This window comes from Suncus etruscus, chromosome 10 (assembly GCF_024139225.1).
Source record: "Suncus etruscus isolate mSunEtr1 chromosome 10, mSunEtr1.pri.cur, whole genome shotgun sequence".
NCBI classification, from domain to species: Eukaryota; Metazoa; Chordata; class Mammalia; order Eulipotyphla; family Soricidae; genus Suncus; species Suncus etruscus.
The window spans coordinates 93,837,289-93,851,979 of NC_064857.1; the positions used below are offsets into that span (position 1 = coordinate 93,837,289).

Genomic DNA, 14,691 nt, shown 5'->3' on the forward strand with positions numbered 1-14,691 from the left:
TCCCTTCTCTCCCAAAATAACTTTCTTTAAGATGGGGAAAAATTGGGTCTTATTTTTTTAAATTGAAGACAAAATTATTAAATAAGGTGGACACCATTCAAAATTGCCTTTATGTTTCATATTTTTTAAGTATTTTTTAAAATTTTTTTCTTTTATTTGGACACCGGGATTAAAGTGGCATTTACAATGGATTTTCAGGCATACAATGTTTTCCTTCTCACCACCCTGTGTCCTCATTTCTCCATCACTTACTCCAGATTCCCTCCCACACTACAACCTAAATTCTTGACTGCTATATTCTAAAGTTAAATTGTTTACCATTTAATATTGTGTTAGACCTAATGGTCTGGTATATACAAACACTTTGCCTCTACATCATAGAGGGCCCAAGACCCCTGAATTTGGAAATTCTATATATATTATGGATATTATATATTCTCACTATCTGTGACATGTTTGCTCATTTCTTTTTAGTCATCTCAACAGTGTATTTTTTGAGTAGAAAATATTAATGTTGATGAAGAGCATGCTATTAATGCATTTTTACAGACCTATGGGTTATGATTTCAGTGTAGTGTCTGAAAAATCTTTACCAGGTCTAAGTTTGCAAAGATGTCCTTTAAATATATTCTTTTTTCTTTAAAGCATTAGCAGAAAGTTTAGTAAGATCGTCCTTCAAATATATTCTTTTTTTAAAGCATTAGCAGAAAGTTTAGTAAGCTCTTCTTTTTTTTTTTTTTGTAAAGGATAAGTGTTAAAAAATTACAGTAAAAATGGTGTGAGAGTGGCAATTGTTCTTTTTTGCATAGGCCCAGCAAAATACGGGGGAAATGGAAAGGAAAAGCCTTGGCCTAAATACAAGGAGACCTTACCCTTGAAATTTTCTGGCATAGGACCTACTTTGGGCTCCAGGCATACTAAGGCTGTCCAACCCCTGATTCATTCTTTGTGGTCCCAGTAAAATTTTTTCACACATTCGCTGTTGTTGGTGTCAAGATTCTATATTTAAAGATTCTGGTTTCTGTGCATCTTCTTCATTGAAGTCAGGATGATGTGGAATGTCCTCTAGTTTCACCTCATCATTAGATAAAGAGAGCCCTGCCCTACAAACAGGTTGTTGCTGTTGCTGAGTCATGTGGATGTTAAAAGAACCCTCTTTGGAGTAAGTCGATGCCAGGGCAATGGTAGGGTCTTCCCTGGTAGAGGTTTGCTTCCTGGTGATGTTGTAGATAATTGTGGAAGTTTCCATAAGATGGTATCCATGGTTCAGGGTATATGGGCAATGCCTGTTCTTCTGAGGCCTGAGCCAAGTCATTATGACAATGTTCAAGGTGTAAGGCCCCACTGCATTACAAAATTTGTGTTCCTATCTCTATTAGATAAGAACCTGTTTGCATATGTAATATTTTCCTATTTTAATATGCCTATGCAAAAGAGGAACAATACCACAAGGTATTATTGGTGCATATGGGGGCTGAGGGAACAAGTCCAACAATCTCAGTAACTTGGTTCTAACATGAACTCTAAACAGAGACTCTTCTACCGGAATTCCAATTGAACAGACTACAAAGAAAAAAAAAAAACAGTAGGCAAAATTGTGACTATATAAGAGGATATTCAATAAGAGTTAGAGCTGTTTAGGTTATACATCTAAGATATTCAAAGGAGATATACATGTCCCTTTTATGTCTTTAGAAATAGTTGGGAAGGGGTTGAATCCGGGACACCATTTTGGTCTGTGATTTGGCCTTGTAGAGTCTGCAAAATGACTCCCAGCAATCCCATATCAGGAAATGTATTTGAGTGAGGACTTCTCAGAAACCGAGTATGGTAGCAAATATGATATAGTTTGAAGGGAGGTGCGGGACAGGAGGTGGCAGAGAGTAGATCAATAGCAACAGAGTATTGTTTTTTTCTCAGCTTGAGAGAATTATCTATTCACTTTGGGAGCTGGTTGGCAGCTGACTTGAGTGGGGATAATGATCTGCTTCGTGAGGAGCCAAGAACTGAGGGTAAAAGTGTTAAATGTAGGGTAATAGGTAGTAGGGGTGAGGGAGTAAAGGACTATAAATGAGCTTATAATGTGGTGAGCCAAGGAGGGAAGAACAGTATACAACATAGACATTCTGTATATTGCAAACATAAATTAAACACTGTGATTTCCTATTAAACTATCTATACTTTGAGAATGTACTCTGGTGGGAAGGAAAGTTGCCAGAGACTTCCTCAAACCTGCCCCCCTGTACAGGGTGGGGGTTGGGCAAAGCCTGGGGTCCCCTTTAAACTCCTCCTTGGCACTCACCTCGCTGGCCCCCTGGGCAGGCACAAAGGGATAGCCCCAGAGTCCAGGAGGAAGAAGAGGGAAGACTGTTGGGGGTAGCCTGAGCCCTGCAGCTCTTTCTAAGGTAAAAAGGCATTCAGCATGGAGCCTTGCTGCTCCCCGTGTTGGCAGAAGCTTCTCCGCTCTCTCTCTCTCTTTTTTTTTTAAAGATAGGAGATACACTAATAAAGAGAGAGAGAGAGAGAGAGAGAGTGTGTGTGTGTGTGTGTGTGTGTGTGTGTGTTTGTGGTATAAGCATAGCAAAATATGGGAGAAAAAGAAAGGAAAAACTTTTGGCCTAAAATCAGGGTGACCTTACCCATGAAATATTCTGGCATAAGACCAACTCCAGGCTCCAGGCATACTATGTTGTCCAACCCCTTAGTCATTTTCTGTGGTCTCAGTAGCAGCTCTTTACCATCACAGTTGTTGCTGTCAGGTTTCTGTAGTTATAGATCCTGGTTTCATTACAGGTCCTATGTCAAAGTCCAGGTGACATGAGCATCTTCTGGTTTTGTCTCACCATTAGTAGCATTGCAGAGAGTCCTGCTCTAAAATCAGATACCCTCTTTGGAGTAAGTCGGTGCCATGGCGGTAGTAGGGTCTTTCTTGGTAGAATTTTTATTCCTGGTGATGGTGTAGGAAACTGTGATTGTTTTTGCAGATGGAGGATACCAGTGAATTTTGAAGTAACCTTTCTTTTAACTTTTTCTTCTTTGATGCCTATTATTTTCTCTTTTCCTAAATCTTAGGGCAACATTCCTAAGATAGTAAAGATAAAATTAGTTCCAAGCACAAAAGATAAATACATCTAATAATATGCTCGACAAATTCTTTTTTTTTGTTGTTGTTGTTGTTGTTTTTGGGTCACACCTGTGGTGCTCAGGGGTTACTCCTGGCTGTCTGCTCAGAAATAGCTCCTGGCAGGCACGGGGGACCATATGGGACATCAGGATTCGAACCAACCACCTTTGGTCCTGGATCGGCTGCTTGCAAGGCAAACGCCGCTGTGCTATCTCTTCGGGACCCAATGACAAATTCTTACTCTTTGGGAATACATAAGTCTTTTAGGGTGATAATGGAGAAGAGAGGACAGATTGTATCAGTGTGACACAGTCATGTGATATATTTGTGACTACAGAAACATAGTTGGAGGTAATTAATATGAAGTGGCCAAAACTGGTCTTGTTTTTTTCAGCAAACGTGATGGCAACTTCTATTGCGAGGCTCTCTAAGATGCACCATTTTTTCCAATTCTCATTTAAATATATATTTAGTATTACTTCACCCTTAACTTCTCTTCCCAAGCAAGATTTTTCATGTGTACTAGGGAAATACCAATCATAAGAGAGTCTTGACATTTTCCTACCCCAGTGTATAGTAGGCCCTTACCAGTCAAGTTTGAAGTCCATTTAGGAAGTACTTATTGAATTCCCGCAGCATGAGAACATGTAAAAAGTCAGGACTGAAGAGAAAATAAAAATTTTGGAGGTTTGCAATAGAAAATGGTTAGAGATTAGGTGATGTATAATCAGGTACTATAAGTGACAAAGAAATTAAAGATGGCAGAATCAAAACCTAACATTATATGACCAATTACAGAGCTGAGTTTGGGAACTTGGGGATGGATTCTAGAGCAAATGCTACACTGTGCTTTCTTCTACTCATTCTTCAGAGAGCAGTTAGAATCATGGATTAAATAAATCTGATCTGGTGATCTCTTGCTTAGATCAATTTATTTCACTGGAATAAAGTAAAAACAGTCTTAACACACTGTCTGGAGAGTTTTGTAAGATATGATTCCGGGAGGGCGGGCAGATGTCTGGCTTCCGGTTCTCTACTGAATCCTTTTCTGTTTTGGAGGCTAGCTCTTGCTGGCATGGGGTTTGGGAAGACCTTAGGCCAAAGGCCTTCTCCCTAGCTTGGGGGGTGCTGGGAGATGCTGGGTTGCGCTGAGTTGCACTGGGGCAGCCATTGGCAACTTTTTTTCCCTCAATACAGTTATATTAATATATAATATATATTATATATAATATATTAATAGTATTCCTTATGATTAAGGATGTCCATCTTGAATTCTGCCGTTGCCCTTACCCCTACAAGCTCATTTCTAGTTCTTCACTCCCTCACCCCCAACTATCATTACCCCACATTTACCCTTTATACCTTCAGTACTGCACAGTCCAAATCACAGACCAAAGTGGTGCACTGTATTTAACATCTCCCAACTTTTTCAAAAGACATAAAAGGGACATGCATATGTCTTTTGAATATCTATGCCTTCAATGTTAAAGGAGTTACATAAATTTTGTGGCTTTAGATTGCTTTGTGTACTGCTAAGAAATGTTATACCATAATCTGGGGACTTGAGGGACAAAGTAATTGTGCATGTGTTTTGTTTTTTATTGTTTTATTTTTCTTAATGTTCTTTGGCTGAAAGTTCAAAATTAAGGTGTCAGCAAGGGGATTTCTTCTGAGAATTCTATTTAACAGCTATAACTCTCACTAAATATTCTCTTATACAGTGACGATTTTCCCCACATTTTGTCTGTTCTTCTCTTTGTGATCTGTTCAATAAGGATTTCTGGTAGAAGAGTCCCTCAGTTTAAAGTTTATGTTAGAACCAAGTCATGGGGATTGTTGGACTTGTTCTAATGACCCCCATATGCACCAATAACGCCATGTGGCATTGTTCCTCTTTTGCATAGGCACTTTAAAGTGGGAAAATACTATACATACAAACAAGTTCTTATATAATAGAGATAGGAACACACAAATCTTATACAATGGGACCTTATACCCCGAACATTGTCATAATGATCCAGCTCAGGCCTCAGAAGAATGGGCATTCTCCATTCACCCCTGAAACAGGGATGGCATCTATGAAACAACCACAGTTGTCTATAACATCACCTGAAGCAATCCTCTACCAGGGAAGACCCTACCACTGATCTGGCATCGACCTACTCAAAAAAGACTTCCCTTAACACCCAGAAGACTTAACAAAAACAATGACCTGCTTTCAGGACAGGGCTCTCTGCATTGCCCTCTACTTGTGAGGTGAAACTAGAGGATGCTCCACATCATCCTAACTTTGATGTAGGATATGCACAGATTCTAGGATCTTTAACTACAAAAATCTGACACCAACAACAGCGACTGTGTGAAAAAGCAAAGTGTATTGGTACCACAGGCAATGGCTTGGGTTGGACAACCTAGTATGCCTGGAGTCAAGAGTTGGTCTTATGCCAGACAACTTTAGGGGTAAGGTCTCCTTGTATTTAGGCCAAAGCTTTTTCTTTCCATGTCCCCCATATTTTGCTGGGCCTATGCAAACAACAATTGCCACTCTATGTTAGAACACCATTTTTGTTGTGCTCCTTTGATTCTAATCCTTAAAAAAAAAAACACTTAAACTTTTGAGGTTAACTTAAATTAATATGCATGTGCATGGAACTGTAAAAAATATACTATGCCTTTAATGTTACAGGAGTTACATAAAATTTGTGGCTTTAGATTGGTTTGTGTACTGCTAAGAAATGTTATACCACAATCTGGGGACTTGAGGGACAAAGTAATTGTGCATGTGTTTTGTTTTTTATTGTTTTATTTTTCTTAATGTTCTTTGGCTGAAAGTTCAAAATTAAGGTGTCAGCAAGGGTATTTCTTCTGAGAATTCTGTTTATGGGTGATTGTCTTCCCACTGTACTTCACCTTGTCCTCTTTCTTTGCATCTTTATTCTCACAAGAAAAAAAAAAGAAATCTTAAAAAAAAAAGATATGATTCAGGGCATTTCATGTCTTCCTTTCTTGGCATCCCCCACTTCCAGTAAGTCCAATTCAGCCAGGATGCTTCTTGTCACCTAAGAGACATAGCACATATCCAGAACCTTCTTCCCCTATTCCTTTCAAAGTCAGTCTAAATGTGTCTCTAGGAAGCTTTTGTTTTCTAGCACCAACATTATTTTTGTGTTGGAGGGAGCATATTTGGCAACGCTCAGGGGATTACTCCTGGCTCTGCACTCAGAAATCGCTCCTGGCTTGGGGGACCATATGGGATGCTGGGGGAATCGAACCACGGTCTGCCCAGGGTCAGCTGTGTGCAAGGCAAATACCCTACCTACCACTGCATCATCGCTCTGGCCCCTGCATTTCTTAATTCTAACACTTGTCACAATTCTGCAACATTGGTCTCCTGATTTGATTTTATCTGTGTGGTAAGACTATGTCCATCTGTGAATTCTTCAAAAAGTGGTTTTTTAATTTTAGTCCCTGTGATTTATGTCCTTACAATTTGACAATTAGAGGATTTTATGAATATAACATTCTAACACTACATCCTCCCTTCCCACCAGTGTCTGTTTCCTTCTACCATTTTATTCAGGTCCTCCCTCCCTTTCCCATCTCCATCTCAACATTCTCCTACTCCCACCACCACTTCATTTCACTGTCAGGGTAAGTTTGGTCCTGTAAGCCATTTCTTAGTTTTTGTTGCTTTGGGTCTTTTAAGAAAAAATTTCCTACTATATTTCTTTATATCCCAAATATGAGAAGGATCATTCTGTATGTCTACCACTTTTGGCTGACTTCATTCATTATGATCCTCTCCAGTTTCATCTATGTGGTATCAAATTTTATGTTTTTTTATTTTCTTATAACCAAACATATTCAATATGTATAGGCACCATATTTCTAGTCATCTGTTCTTAGACACTTGCATCATTTCCAGATTTTAGCTGTCATGACGAGTGCTTCACTGAATATCGGGACACACATGTCTTTTCTTATTTTCATTTGGAGTGTCACACCTGTCTGCTTTTTGATTCTTCCTGATTCTGTGATCATGGATCACTTTTGCTGGGGCTTATGGAACCATATGGGGTTTAGGGAATTGAACTCAAGTCAGTCATATATGAGCAAATGCCCTACAAGCAGTACTATCGCTATTGGCCACAAAGTCTTTTTTGATTAGAGTTTTTAGGTTCTTTTTTTTTTTTTTTTTTTTTTTTGTGGTTTTTGGGTCACACCCGGCTGTGCTCAGGGGTTTTTCCTGGCTCTGTGCTCAGAAACTGCTCCTGACAGGCACGGGGGACCATATGGGACGCCGGGATTCGAACCGATGACCTTCTGCATGAAAGGTAAACGCCTTATCTCCATGCCATCTCTCCGGCCCCGAGTTTTTAGGTTCTTGAGAGAAATGTCCAGAAATGGAATTGCTGGGTTATATGGGAGCTTAATTCCTAGTTGGGGTTTTTTGTTTTTGTTTTTGTTTTGAGGATTGTCTATATTGCTTCAAGAGATGAAACAGTTAACATTCTACCAGCAGTGGGTATAGTTCCTTTTCTCCACATGCAGATCAACATCAGTTGTTTTTGTTCTTTCTGATGTGTTCCAGTTACACAGGGATGAAATGAGATGTCACTGTTGTTTTGATACTCATTTCCCTGGTGATAAGTGATGCAGAGAATTTTTTTCTTATATCCTTGGTCATTTTTATGTTTTCTTTGAAAAAGTTTCTGTTCATGTCTTCTCCCCATTTTTGATGTACTTTATTTTATTGTGTTAATAATTACAAATGCTTTCTATATCTTGGATATTTGCCCCTTGTCAGAAGAATGGTGGGGAAATACTCTCTCTCAGTGTCTGGGGTATCATTTTATTCTGTTCATCCTATTTTTTTTTTTTGCAGTGCAGGAGCTTCATAATTTTGATATGGTCTCATTTGTTTACCATCTTGTAACTCTTATAGTCCTAATTCTTGGCACACATTTAGGTCAAAGTAGGCAAAGGATAGTCATTATTTGAACAAATGAAGGGCCACTCTTGGAATTCTCTGACTTGTTTTATTTTTTTTTTAGTCTTACAGTTTTTTTCACAAGTGCCAATTATGTGCCCACCTGCTGTAGAATTATGTAGTTATTCTTCTGATTGACTTATTTTGCCCTTATTCTCATCATCCTAAAGTTGAAGTGGAAAGCTAATACATGATGAGTCCAAAAAGTATTTTTTTTAATTTTCTGGAAAATTTCAGGTTTAAGTATTTTTCAAAAACCATTATTTAAATGTTTTAAAATTTAGGGTACATTTAGTTAGTTTAAAAATATGGAAAGTAAATGTTTAATATTAAACTCAGGATAGTACATATTATGAGAAAAAGTAAGGTTTTTCAATAGTCAGGCTTCAGTGAACTTGTCTTTCTTTAGGATACATTTCCTCTTAGAGGAGATGGAAGAAATTAGTGTCTTTGTTTGAAGGCTTATTCTTGTTGAACATTTCTCCAGAGGTCAATGAGTAAATGTTGTCTTCCTGAGGAGACCTCAAACATATACAATATTGTTTTTAAAGTTTTATCATGGAATCAATGATTCCATAGGTGAGTTTATACAAGTAGGAGGCACATGAGTGGATTCATACTCTGACCTTCTTTTCTGGAAATGTAAGATCAATGAAGAGGAAAGAAAGTCTTCAAGAATTTTAGCTTAAAGCCAGAGTATCTCTTTTGGAAGTGTAGTAGCTGAAAGCCTTAATTTGCTATAGAATTCTTGGGCTTCTTCTCTGTGTCATCTTCTGTATTCTTCTTGAGGACATCTTCTGAATTTAACCTTATAGTTCCCACATGCATTTTAGAAGCACTTTGATGAGCACAATTGGCATATTAATTCAGCTTTTTGCTACACATTTTTTTAAGATAAAACACAGTGTTTTATATAATCTTGTTCTATTTTAAAAAATGAAGTAGAAAACCAGAAAATTGGAGCCAGAGCAGTAATATACCAGCAGGCAAGGAGACTTGCCTTACTTGCAGCTGACTCAGGTACTATCCTTGGCATCACCTTGAATTTTGCCATCCCTGATCCCTGAGCACAGAGCTAGAAGTCCTGATCACTGCTGGATGTGACCCTAAAACAAACAAACAAACAAAACCCAGAAAAGAAGTAGAATCCTCTCTGAACCATGTTGCTTCAATCACCAAAATCTCAGGTTATATACAAAAGAGAAATAAATAAAGATAAAATTGCTAATGTATATGTCATGTATATATATAATTAATATTAGGAATATGTCTTTGTCTATGAATACATAGGTTTGGGTCCTGCTAAGTATATTTTCCCTGTAAGATTGTTCATTCTTTTATTTTTAGCAACATGTATATAAATATAATTTTTGCTGGAAATGTACTCATGAAATAAGAAAATAAACTCAAATGGGGAAAGGTAAAGAAGCTGTCTCAATGTAGGTAAATTTTGTTTTTAGACAGTAAAAATGTACTGTCAGTGAAGAAATGACTAGGATGATTTTGAAAATGAGTGTCGTTAGATAGAATGTTTCACATGGCATAATATAATGACTGGCATTTAGTTTACCTTTTCTCCTGTCTCCCCAACCTCCTCCTCTAGAAGAGTATATTTCTATGTATGTTGTCCAGTGAAGTAAACTAAACCAATAAAGATGAATGTTCTTTGTTTTATTTTAAAGTGTATTGTTCTATTCTGAAGCTCCTATTTGCTGTCACTCTGCCTCCCTACCTCTTTCCATCAGTGTCCCAAAACTACTTGATGCAGATGCATTAAAATTCAGTCTTTATACCCACTTGAACGAAAATTAAAAACATTTCAGAACAAACTCAATAGAGAGTCATAATGATTATGCTTCTTGCGTAAATGATACTTTTAAGTAAAGCACATTTGTATGGTCTTAAATTAACAAAGTGGCCAGAAATCTTTAATGAGCACTGTGGTTTTCATGTTTTACACAGATTCAGTGGCTCACACTTTTTCATAATAAATGTTCATGTCTAAGAAAGAGTATTCCTTAATTATATTGGGGAATAAAATGTGTGATGCTTGATAATAAGTATTATGGTAAGTCAAAAGGGATGTGGCTGCTTTGAATTCCTCGAGCAAGTTGTGGCAAATGGGAAACAATGAAGGAGAGAGATTCATGTGTTGTGTTGATACTTCAAAGATTTCAGGGTTCTTTACAGAGCCTATCTAATCTGAGACCATCACTCAGAGTTTTTGACTTCCTGTCACTTAGTGGTGAACCTGGAACTTATTCTCTGGTGGTAGAATGTGAGAAATGAGCAAAATATTCTCAAGACTTTGGCAGTGTCCTTGGACATTTGTGGAGAAAAACCAAATACCCAAGAATGTGGCCAATTTCATTTAGCCTGTTGAGGCAGGAGAACACACTGCCAAGTTTCTAGTGCAGATTATTTAGAAGATGGGGAATCCTAGCTGTAGGACAGAGAGCACACAGGTTGAGAAAGAAGGTGGATGTATTTAATGGAACCAGATCATAACAGCATTTTCAGTGCTGTACTCAAGATTACCCAGACGTGGATCCAAAGACAGTGGAGAGCTAATTTTGTTAGGAAGGTATTTTAGAAGTAGTAATCTGACAGCACCAACTTGGTTGAAAAGAAGTGGGTTGAAAATATTGGCTCCATGAAGATGGAAATAAAAAGGAGGGAGAGGAGGAAAGATATGACTAAACCCAGGAAAGGATTGAGGACAAGACTCCATGATTGGGTTTCTCTCGTCCTTTTGGCATGAACACCATTACTTTGAGGAAGTTTTCCCTGACCACCATTTCTACTTTCATTCCTTTTAGTTTCTTTTTATAGGCTTTTACCACATCCTGGATATTCCTTTTGAACGGTTAGTCACAATTGGGTTAAGTTATTCATTGTGTAATTTATTATTTAACATCTGTCTCCTTGGATGGACAGATTGTGAGCTTCATGAAGTCAGGAAATGTGAGTGCTTTAGTCTTTGCTTATTGACCTAAGCCCTGCAAAATAGTGGGAACTCAGGAAACACTTGTACACACAGACACACACACACACACACACACACACAGACACACACACACAGACACACACACATGTATAAAGCCAAAACATTGCGTCCGTTGGTGCTTTAGTTTCAATTTGGAATATTGGGGAATGATCATAGAGCTACCTTTTGTTTGCAGAAATTAGGTTAGAAGGTGACCAGAATGTGGAAGATGATGTAATTTTCCTGTGGGAATTTCTTTTGTTTTTGTTTGTTTTTTGGGCCACATCTGATGACATTCAGGGGTTACTCCTGGCTATACACTTAGAAATTGCTCCTGGCTTGGGGGACCATATGGGACACTGGGATAAAACCCAGGTTCGTCCTGGGTCAGCTGTGTGCAAGGCAAACGCCTTACTGCTGTGCATTGCTCTGACCCCCCCATTGCTCAGGTCCCATTCCCTGTGGGAATCTCTATGAGTGTTTAGAAATTTGGCTTTGGAATGTATTTCAGTGATAGGTTTATTAGAGTTTAGATGTATTTGTTTTGAGATAATTGAAATCAAATAATATATTTAGTTAGTTGAAGAAAAGTGTATATAGTCGAAGGTCAGAAGGTCAGGGATTAAATTTAGGAAATAACTTGAGTTAAATCACAGGAGAAAAGTGAGCATGGAAATAATTATTATAAGGACCAGAGAAGTGAGAGGAAAACCAGCACCTTCAATGCTTGAGAAGTCAGTAATATAGAATTTAAAGCAAGTAGTACTGCTGGGGGATCGAACCGCGGTACATCCTAGGCTAGCGCTGGCAAGGCAGACACCTTACTTCTGGGGCTATAGGTAAGGTATCTGCCTTGCCAGCGCTAGCCTAGGACAGACCACGATTCGATCCCCCAGAGTCCCATATGGTCCCCCAAGCCAGAAGCGACTTCTGAGCGAATAGCCAGGAGTAACCCCTGAGCATCACCAGGTGTGGCCAAAAAACCAAAAAAAAAAAAAAAAAAAAAAAAAAGAAAGAAAGAAAGTGGTATTCGTAGTATTAGCCAAAGCCACTGTTTCATTAAAATTATAAGGACTGAGGGAATAAAAAGACTAAAAATTAGTCTGAGACTAAAAATTAACATTCTGAGGTTCTGCAAGTAGTTTGGACATCTTGAAGCACCATGGGGGGTGAGAGGGGAGGGTGTTTGATTTAGAGGTTGCTGAGGACCTGAAACTGGTGATTAATAGCAGTGGTTCTGGTTGTCAGACAGTGATAGAAGGGAAATAAAATTGGTCACTTCAGGAATAAAGAACTTTAATGCAGGAAACATGTTATATTTAAATGCCTAGGGAAGAATCGGAGAGATGGCTCAGTGGGCTGAACACATGCTTTGCATATTGGAGGCCTGGGTTGTATTCTCAGAACCATATGATCTCTTTTCCAAGAGTGAGCCCATAGAACCGACCCAGGAGTTTCTCTTGAGCTGGATAAGGCCTCAGAACTCCAACATAAAATTTAAATATAAAGGTATAAAGGAGGTGTCAAGAGGAAAAAATGTAACTAGAGAGGCAGGAGACTATCAATAGGGAGAAAAATGGCCCACACAGCGTGCCTTTTCTGGACCAGAAAGCGATGGGTGTCTTTACTGTCTTTATCTTCACAGTAGCTTATAAAGTAGCATCAATAGTCCCCAATTTATAATCTAGCCATTTCAGACCAAGGAAGTGTGATCACTTCGTTTAAATCAGTCCAGTTTTCTTTTACCTTTACTCTTTCCATTGTGGTTCATAGGAATTAGATATGAATGAGATCCACCGTACTGTGTATGGGGCTGCCTTGGGAAAGGAGGCAGCCTGGCTGAGGGTAGTAGTAGGCTGTATGTGTTTCTTCACATTTATCCCAGGGCCCTACACGAATATGGACCATGAGGATAGTGACACTGGGAGAGGTCAGCATGGTGACTGTGTTTATGATTATATATGTCACATGGGGTGAGCGAAGCAAAAAGAAAAATAAAGTGCATAATAAAAAATGGTGTTTAGTTTTGTTTTGGGGACACATCCAGTTGTACTTAAAGATCTGTACTCAGGTATCACTTTAGTGTGACTTGGGGGACTTTATAGGATGCTAGGGATTGAATCCAGTGCTGCATGCAAGGCAAGCACCCCATCCACTGTACTATCATGTAGACTCAAAATAGCTATGATTGATCTCTTTATGTCAAAGTGTATGTATGCACAAAGTATGTTTTGCATGGTTACAAAAATGGACATTGGTGTTTATCTCATTGAAATGATTACAGATGATTTATTTTACTTACTTTTTCAGCTTTAAACTATAATTTTTTTTTTTACAACTTATTGAATGAATTATTTGGTGTTAGTTCAGGGAAAGAACCAGAGATTTTACCCTTTGCTTATCTGATGAGATAACTGGTACTTTATCCAATGATTTGTTAATGCTGCTAAAAAACAACAACAACAACCAGAAAGTCAAAATGGGGATTCTAACAAATAAGTTCTTGATTTAGGTCCATATCTTCATACTTTTCTACCATACCCTCTTGCTGAAAGACCTTGCAACTTTCTTCTGATGGGATGTTTTCTAGCTACTGGAAAGTGCTTATTTTGCATTTGGACCACCTGGAAGGAAATAAAAGCCATGGAAGCAGGTCTCAAGTAATGATGGATGAGAGTTAGGGGATAAGCAGCTCAGCTTTCTTGCCCGTCTAGAAAGTTATTCACACAGATCTCAGGGGCTGCAGTACTGCCTCACCTGTCCACATTAATGTTCCCCAGGGTCTGCTTGTCAAGCTTGCCTCTGAGGATAATCAGCCTTAAATTGGTTTGATTTATCTGTGTCTTTCCATGAATGTGGAAAACACTCTTTCTTGTCCCCAGAGTGTGAGACAGTTAAGAAAGCTCCCATATCGAATATGGGTCGTTAATGTTTACAGTGGTGAAAATGGTGAATGTGGGTAAAGAATTGATTTCCTTTATTTCCCTGTCCTGTTGCTGAGTAGCTTGTGTTGAAATGACCCATCATCCAGCTTTACAAATGAGACCAGCAGACCAGTTACCAGGGCTGCTAGTGGCAGTTCCCCTCACAAAATTCTCTTTTGGAGTTGCAGCAATCTTACTCACCCTTCTCCCTCATCTGCAAGACATCTTTCTGTTTTCTGAGCCAACTTTCAAAGGGCTTAAGTGGCTTTCCTACTTCACTCCCACGATGAATTGTGCTACTCAGCGGTCCATGGCTGTGCAGCTGTCATTGAGGACATGTGGGCGATTTCATCCTTAATTAAAATATGCACCAAATTGGTTGTGTGAACCTTTGAGCTGAGTGCTGAGTACACCCAACAGTGAACTGGAATATTGCTGAAGTGAATGTGAACTTCTGTATGTTCGTTCCTCTGTCTGGGGAAGAAAACCACATAGTGAGGGTTGCCCTTGAAAGCAAGGCTGCAAACAGCCCTCACAGATTTTCTCCTCTTGTATCCCTGGCTCAGTTTCCTGGGATCAAGTGCCTGAGGCACTGTGACTTGTTTAATGGGGATAGCAGTTTAGGGATTGATTGGTGTTGACTGAAAAAAATTCATAGGAAGAGCAT

The 14,691-nt window shown here is 38.7% G+C and overlaps 1 protein-coding gene across 1 annotated transcript in view; it reads left to right on the forward strand.

Annotated features, from left to right (window-relative positions):
* GALK2 (galactokinase 2) overlaps nucleotides 1-14,691 on the forward strand; it is a 142,328-nt gene that overhangs the window by 73,201 nt on the left and 54,436 nt on the right. The window lies entirely within an intron of this gene.